This window comes from Dasypus novemcinctus, chromosome 29 (assembly GCF_030445035.2).
Source record: "Dasypus novemcinctus isolate mDasNov1 chromosome 29, mDasNov1.1.hap2, whole genome shotgun sequence".
Lineage (NCBI taxonomy): Eukaryota > Metazoa > Chordata > Mammalia > Cingulata > Dasypodidae > Dasypus > Dasypus novemcinctus.
The window spans coordinates 29,095,747-29,105,012 of NC_080701.1; positions in this window are offsets into that span (position 1 = coordinate 29,095,747).

A 9,266-nucleotide genomic window follows, 5' to 3' on the forward strand; every position below is an offset into this window, starting at 1 on the left:
AACATTTGTGGTGTCCTGCACTGTGGCTCTCGCCACCTATCCTCCACTTCTTTGCTACCAAGTTCTTCTAAGAAGGTTTGCTCTCCCTGGAACTTTTCACTGAAGCGGCCACCGCTGAAGCTGAGACGGCAAAGCCTCCTCCGTCCCGCAGGACTGAGCTAAGGAGACTGCCCGCTTACTCCTGGCCAGACCAACAGAAGGCCTGGGATCAAGGCCTTTAGAGAAAGCCCTGAAAAATTCAGGCTCAAGGGCCTGGCAGATTTCTGCCTCGCTTGCATTGCTGTTAGGTCACAAATCAACGGGGTTGACCTGCTCTAGTGTGAGATGGTCTAGAGAGTACATCGAGAGTAGAGAATGTGCATTAGTTCTGGGACAAGTGTCAGTAAGTCCTGACTGAAGTGGCCTGAAAGGAAATATGGAAATTAAGGAGGCAGAGAGTCAAGGTTTTAGACAATTCTAAGAATCACTGAGTATCAAGGCTGGGCCCAGGCAAATTTTTAGGTCTGAGTATGCCTGTTCATATGTGACACATTGAGTTATTATTAGACTATTTTCAATGAGCTGTCTAGATATGGAGAATGAAAGGTATTAGAATTGATACTTGACAAGATTGAAAATAATTTTTTTAATCAAACTGTGCAATAACATTACCAGTGGTGACAAAATATTCGCCAAAATTCATAAAGATGGCAACTAGTTTTGCATTAAGATATCAATTAAAATAGGAGAAAAAACATCCATATAATTATATCAGTTGCTATAACACATCTGTCATATAATAAAAGTAACAAGCACAAATTACCACATAATTGCAAATACTTATGATAAATGAAGCCTAGATTTGGATCCTCTTGATTTGGTTCTGACTTGCATTTACCATTATTTCACTTATGAATAGCATTATAGTGCCATGCTCACTTATACACAAATTTCTTTAAGACTTCAAAGTTTCACTTTATCCTTTTAATTCTGGTCCTTACATTTAACTATTTTGCCGAGGAAACTAGAAAATGAGCAGCTTTAAAATAAATGTAACCACGTCACAGTACATACTAAGTTTCACCTTTCAAACTCTTCCACTCTTCCTCTCTTCCTCCCCTCTCTCTGTCTGTCTTTCATTCAAGCATTTGTTCACATAAACATCTGAGTATTTACCGTATACCTAGCTCTGTGTTTGTTGTTAAGGAGCTATGAATGACATTTTAGCTTCAGCTTTAGGAAAGTCACAATCTCATGCAATAGAGAGACAGTAAATGATACAATATTTTGTGTACGGTAATCAAGGAATGAACATTCTTTGCAACACAAGGAGGTAGGGACAAATGCTCAGAGAGAAGTATGGGAAACTTCACAGAGAAAGAGGCAGTCTTCCAGTTCCTCAAAGAGTTAAACCAAGATTTATATATGGCCCAGCAATTCCACTCCATGGTATATACAAAAGAGAATTTAAAATATGTCCACACAAAAACTTGCATATATTAATGTTTGCAGCAGCATTATTAATAATAATGCAAAAAGTGGAACCAACCAAAATATCCATCACTGGTAAATGGATCAATAAAATGTGGTACACGTTTATATAATGGAATATTATTTCTCAATGAGAAGGAAAAGAAGTACGAAAACCTCCTTCAACAAAGGTGAACCTTGAAAATGTGTTGATTGAAAGAAGTTCATCTCAAAAAGCTTGTATTATATTATCCCATTCATAGCAAATGATGAGAATAGGCAAATCTACAGAGACAGAAAGCAGCCTGGGGCTGGGAAGAGAAAGGCATGGGGAGTGACAGTTAATGGATTCAGAGTTCCTTTGGGGTTGATGAAAATGTTCTACAATCGGTACTGGTTGTACAATTCTGTAAATATTCTACAGCCTTTGAATTGTAAACTTTCTTTATTTATACATTCATCCATTTATTTATTTATTTTAGTTCTATTTATTTATTTTTAATATGGGAATGTCTTTTTTTAAGCAAATTTTTATCGTCTTTTTAAAAAAAAGATACATAGACACACAAAATGTTACATTAAAAAATATAAGAGGTTCCCATATACCCCACTCCACACCCCACCCCACTCCTCCCACATCAACAAACTCTTTCATCAGTGTGGCACATTCATTGCATTTGGTGAATACATTTTGGAGCACTGCTACACCTCACTGATTATAGTTTACGTTGTAGTTTACAGTCTCCCCCAGTCCATTCAGTGGGTTATGGCAGGATATATAATGTCCCATATCTGTTCCTGCAATATCATTCAGGACAACCTCAAGTCCTGAAAATGCCCCCATATCATTCCTCTTCTTCCCCCCCCCGCCCTCAGCAGCTCCCGTGGCCATTGTCTTCATATCAGTGGTACAATTTCTTCCACTGCTAGAGTCACAATAGCTCTATAGTAGAATACCAGTAAGTCCACTCTAATCCATAGTTTATTCCTCCATCCTGATGCAATTCTCCTGCTTGCAGTTGTAGACTCTCTCGGTTCCCTGGTGTGGTGGTTGACCATCCTCACCTCCCTGTTAGCTGGCCTGGGTAAGTCCAATGAACCCGAGAGTAGGAGCTGCAACTCTGCTGAGGCTTAGGGCCCAGCTGGCCCATAGACTGTCCAGAGAGTCAAGTCTCCTGAGCTACACCAACCCCAGCACCAACCACAGGTTCAGTAAAAGTGACAGAAGAGGCATATGTAGAGAAGTCACATCTGAGTCCAACTCCATCGCACTTTAAATAAGTGAATTGTGTGGTATGTGAATTATATCTCAGTAACATTATACCTCTACACTGAGATTTGATAAAAATACAATATTAAATGAACTAATATATGTGAAGCTCTTAGAATAATGCCAGATACATTACAAGTGCTATATGAGGTTAAACTATTATTACTATCATTATTGCTATTATTAGATAAAATGAAAAATAAGTAAGAGACTGTTTTTACTTGCTAGATTGGTAAAGATTTTAAAGAGGGCAGTAATACATGGTAATGACCAAGATGACTAGAATAGTTCACTCTCATGTACTCTAGGTAGGAATGCAAATTTGTGCAGTTTTTTGTAGGGCAAGTTGGGTTTACTTATTAAAATGATAAATGTTCAAACTTTTTGACTCAATAATGCCAAAGCATTGATCTTTATTCATTATAGCATGGCTTTAATTACCAAAAGACCTAAATGACTATTACTAGGAGTCCGTTTAACTAATTGATGGTGTACCATACAAAGGAATATTCCATGGCAATTAAAAATAAAAGAGGCCTTCTGCATAAGCTTATCTCTGAAACACATTATTAGGGGAAAAAACTGCAGAGCAGTGCTTATGGTATGCTGACATTACTGTAAAATATAGGCTATATATGTGGCATAAATTTGTACTATTTATTGACATACTCATGCTTGTGTTGTATATGCATTGACTTTTTGGGAAGAATACACAAAAAAAGGAACAGTAGTTGCTTTTGGAAAGGGAATTTTGTCTGAAGTCAGAGAAAGACTGATTATTCACATATTTAAACTGCTTGGATTTTTCTTTTTGGTGGGAGAGGCCAAGAGTATACTAATTTTTAACTAAAAGTTAAATAGAAGGAAGACAAGAAAGATATGAGGCCAGCAAAAAGTTTCCACCAAATAATGTTGCCCTCCATGTCCCTAAACTCAGATTTGGCCCAACTCAACTAGGCTATGGCAAGGAAGATAGTGAGAGTAAATGTGGGTATATTTTTGTGCTTCTTTGGTTGAAGTTTTATAATTAAGAAATCTAGTGGAAATTTAAAATAAAAACTTCACAGATTCCTGCTTTGTCTCTATTTCTCACTGGGTGGTCTTTTATCCAGTGCTATTAATTTACTGAAGAATATTGACATAGAATCCCCAGGTGCCCAGTACTGTTAGATGTGTGGGGAGTATCGCAGAGGTGGAAAAAACACAGTATCTCCCTTCAAGTTATTTATAACCTAATGAAAGAAATGAGAAAAGATCAGATAACAATACAAGAGCTTACTGATAATCAAGTCCATTCTGTTGGAAGCCTCTTACAAATGCGTTTTTGAGATGCTGCAGTCTCACCAGGGAGTCAGCAGGGGGCAGCTCCACCTCATCCTCTGCTGAGTAAGGCTCTACTCATCCTCAGAACAGGCGCCTGATCTGGAGGCTCAAGTTCTTTCTGAATGCGAGACCATCAGCCAAAATTATCACAATCTTGACTATTCGATTCATTAGCTAGGTCTCATAGAAAGCTGCTTTTTATCTCCTACATCGACTTAAGGTTTTAGTTTTGTTTTGTGTGTGTGTGTGTTTTGGAGAAGGGGACAAACTGCTTGTAAATGAACATGGGTTTTAAATCCATTGGGCGATGGGACATTCCTTTAGCTTTTACTCCTCTAGTAAAGGACTGCTTCCTTCTTCCTCTTGGCCTTGCTGCACATGCGCCGCGAGAGTGTCTGTCTCTCCGGAGTGTCCTGTCTTCTCCGTTCACCACAGAGCCCTGTTCTAGTGTGTACCATGGAAATGCATTGACTTACTTTTTTTCCCTCTATTTAAAAATTATCTTTTTTATTTTTAAAGATTTATTTCTCTCCCCTTTCCCCGCCCCACAACCAGTTGTCTGTTCTCTGTGTCTATTTGCTGCCTATTCTTCTGTAACTGCTATCCTTATCAGTGGCCTGGGAATCTGTGTTTCTTTTTGTTGTGTCATCTTGTTATGTCAGCTCTCCGTGTGTGTGGTGCCATTCCTGGGCAGGCTGCACTTTCTTTCGTGCTGGGCGGCTCTCCTCACGGGGTGCGCGTGGGTCTCCCCTACGCGGTGGACACCCCTGCGTGGCACGGCACTCCTTGCGCGCATCAGCACTGCGCATGGGCCAGCTCCACACGGTCAAGGAGGCCCGGAGTTTGAACTGTGGACCTTCCATGTGGTAGATGGATGCCCTATCCACTGAGCCAAGTCCGCTTCCCTAAAAATTATCTTTTATTTCTCTTCTTTATTCAGACAAATCTTTTCATGCTGATACAAAACATGATTTCTTATTGTTGTTTTTGATTGTTTCCTTCTCCTTCTCTCCTTCCTTCCCTCTCTCCCTCTCTCCTCTTTTTTCCTTCCTTCATTCCTTCCTTCATTCCTTCCTTCCTTCGTTCCTTTGTTCCTTTTTTCCTTCCTTCGTTCCTTCGTTCCTTTTTTCCTTCCTTCGTTCCTTCCTTCGTTCCTTCCTTCCTTCCTTCCTTCCTTCCTTTCTTCCTTCCTTCCTTCCTTCCTTCCTTCCTTCCTTCCTTCCTTCCTTCCTTCCTTCCTTCCTTCCTTCCTTCCTTCCTTCCTTCCTTCCTTCCTTCCTTCCTTCCTTCCTTCCTTCCCCTCTCCCTCCCTTCCTCCCTCTCTCTTTCTTTCTTTTTTTCTTTCTTTCTTCTAAAGAACCAGGGAAGAGCCTGAATATCCCCAACTCAAGAAAACTAAAATCCTTAAGATGTGTCCGAATTATTTTACTCCATACCGTGAAAATCTGAAGCACTTCTCATACCCCAGAAAGCAAACAAAGTACCCCTGACCTGTCCACTCCATCCTAATGGGGAGAGGGGCTAGGAGGAAATAGGCTAAATGCAATATTTATTTCTTCTCTGACTTTTCTAGAACACCCAACATTATCACAGGAGAACTGTATTCTTTCAGAATTTGATCTTCCCTGAACTAATCTACTTGGAATTCCTTCTAAAAAGCTTTTATTAGGTAAAGGATAAAGGAAGGGTTCAGCAGCACCAGCACATCCGCACCTCCTGGCAGCTCCAGCCGAGACCCTGGATCCTTCTCAAGTCAGCCCCTTGCCCCTCGCTGTCACAGTAGTCTCTTTTCAGGTCCAGCTTCTGTTCTCCCTGTCTGGAAAAGCCCCTTATAACCGTTTTAGTAAACATTGTGTGTTTTGGTTTTGTTTGCTTTTCAGAAGAAGAAATTCTTCAATCACCCTATTGTTTTTTTTTCTTCCTTCCTTGTTTAGAAAGTCAATAGATTTTTCATAATTAAAAAATTTATGTTAATTTATATTCCATCCTCTAAAAAATAGTTTTCTTGTCCTTTCTCAATTTTTTTTCCACTTAGTGAAATCATGATGGCCTGGAACAGTTCAAGCATCTGAAAATTGAAATAAATATGTATATATGTAACCTAAAATTATGGTTTCATATCTGTAAATTTTATGTCTTAGTCATGTTTTTTTCGACCTTAAATATAATTCTTTGTGCTAGAGACCAAATCCACTTCAGCACTGATGCTTTGGGGCCCGTTTAGACATTTTTGTCATATAGTAGGGCCAAAAAAAAAAAAAAGCCACAGAATTAAAATCAGTACTAAAATATGCATGGACGAAAACAATCTGCCTGCCAGCCTTTTCCGGTTTGCAATCACAGCAAGATTAGAATATAACACATCCAATGTATTTTCCTTCTCTCCTATGATTGCCAAAGGTTGAGGAGGTGGTGGCCTTTTGTAATTTGTGGTTACTGTTACTTTATCTTAGACCTGAGTTTCATCTTTTCTCTCCATACAACAGGGAAATTATCCATTTTGGGTGGTGTTTGTAAAGATTAAGTGCAGAAAGAGATGAAAAGTGCCCGGCATCGTGTGTGAAAATAGAAGACCCTCAATCAAAATTAAAAGATGATAGACAGACCGACAGAGAGAAAGAATTAGACGATAGAGAGATAGCATCCCCCACAGCGGGGGTTTCCAGTAGTTTCACTATGCATGAACATTTGATTTTCTATTTCCATCATCTCTAGCGTATATGGGAGCAAGGGTCTTGCCTTAAGGATACTGTTTAGTTCAACGTTCATAAAAAGCTTAGCTTCTTAAAAGTGTTTCTAAACCTCAAGTTTTCTAAGCCTGTTACAAAGGAAATGTCAATTACGGAAAAGTCAAGCCTCAAGCTATCTGTGACCAAATAACCTTGCTGAAGCCTGGAAGAGGCTTCTCTAACGGACTGGCAGTCCTCCTGATGTGAGATCATGTGAGTTTCTAGGGGAGAACGCAGGCCCCTGATGGCCCCTGAGAGCAGCCAATCAAGAGAGGGCTTTGCCGTCACACCCACCTGCCCACCGCGTCCATCCAGGAACGCAGCCAGCCTGTCTGCTCTCACCAGGCTGAGCAGCTGAGCAGCTGAGCAGCTGAGCAGCTGAGCAGCTTTGCCTTAATTCTTCCTGGAAATCTCTGCAACTGTAACAGACATGCAGGCTAGGAGCACGGGGCCAATGCAAAACTTTTCCATAATTCAAAAAAAGTTACTCCAACTCTGGTTTATTTTGATTTTGTTAGGTTAACCTGGGAAATCATTTTAAAAATACATGATCAGACTGGCCTTCAGTAATTACATAGAATCCCCTTGAAGTTCTCCGACAGGCATGGAAGTGCAGATTGGTTTGGTTGTTTTAGCAAATGTTATTTATGCATGAGAATAGGTTGCATCTCATATTGCCAGTAAGATAGTATGCATTCTGCACTTGTGTTTATATGTCATTTATATCTTGAGCACATTCAGTACAACTATACTTGTGTCGTGCTTAAAATTAGAATTTATTATATAAAATTTTTGGAAGAATGTTCTATCAGTTATTCATCCCTGCCTGGTTTGTTCTGCCACTTTAAAGTTCTTCTAAGGGGTTCATTCTTAGCAGGTTTCAGGATTCTCTAAACACCTTACATGATAAAATTAGTGTGTACAATGTATTATTTAAAAATTGCAATACAAGACTATACACTATGTTATGGAATTAAATACATCAGTTTAAAGACAGAACTCTATTCTACAGGATAGTATATTTTGATTGATTTTTGTATTATCAGGTTCTATTTTACTTTTTGAGAAAAATTTAAAATGTGGTAGTAATTAAAATTATATGGTCTTTCCTCCTTCTAACCTACAAATGCAGATTGTGTGTGTGTGTAGGGATGGGTAGAAAGAGGCATTAACAATATTTAGAGTATAATGGATTGTGGGGTTCTGATTTTATGAACCAGTTTTTCTGTTGTAAACTGGGGAGTATAGAGTTAATTCTCCCCTCTTGATCTAGAGATGGAGAGGACATCACCATCCCAGGGTCCACAGAATGGAGGAATAAAATATGGATTAGAGTGAAAAAATAATAATACTGAAAATAAGTATTATTATATAAGCAATATATGTTATCAAAGGTACTCATAAAAACAGCTTTATGAAATGAGAACTAATTTGGCTTCCATTAAAGAGACGATATTAATACAATAAAGTCTACATAACTTGTTGAGGGTCACACATGAAGAAAATGATGTAATTGCTCTTTTCATTCCCAGAACCACTTTTTCTTTTATCTCCATAATCTAATCTATCACCAGTACGGCTAAATTTTGAATAATTGGGTTCCATATCCTTGAATTTTTAGGTTAATATCATCAGGACTTGCTCTCTCAAAAATTTTTCTACTAGGATTAGAGTCCCCAACTAGTTTCCTCATAGCTTTAGAGCTGCCTAAAAAGCAAGAAGACCATAAAAATACATTTGCTGGTGACTCCTGAATGCCACACACTCTGTGTCTCCTGGTCCAAAACAGGTGATGGAGCAGCATTTTCCCCACTGGGAACAGTGGGGAATTCCACAGATGAGCTATCAAAGCTCCAGAAGTTTCCAGCCCTCACGTCAGAAGACTCCTTGTCATGGCTGTTTCCTTCCTTACCCCAGAGTGTCTAGAGACAGGATTTGTTCTCTTCACATCTCATATCTACATAATGAAATATCATTTATCAGTGTAGGCATACCATTTAGGGACTTGAACTTTTTATTTCTAGCATCATATTGTTACACATTTCACAACTTGCTGTGTTTTGACAATAACCATCCTCAACTTGTGAAATTTTGGTTTGTGTGCGTGGAACACATCGCCGAATATTAAAGTTTTGGGTTCCAAGATTATGTGCAGTATAAAGTTATTCACATATTTCTATTGTCATTTAAATTACTGTACAAATGCAGTTTCTTGCAAAGTTAACATGGGCGGGGGAAAGGGATTAAAAATACAGTTTTGCTTTACTTAAGATAAAAAATAAATTTGAAAGTATTCTGAGCATTTCAGCAGAAAATGACAATATCCAATGTGCTTTTTTCTTATTACTTTATTTGCATACCTTGGTATACTTCTTTAAAAAGCTTTATTGACCCTTTTAAGTGCACAATGCAATGGCTTCTAGTGTACTTGCAGAGTTGTGCAATTGTCACCATAAACAAATTTCAAAACACTTTCATCACATCCCCCAAAAGTC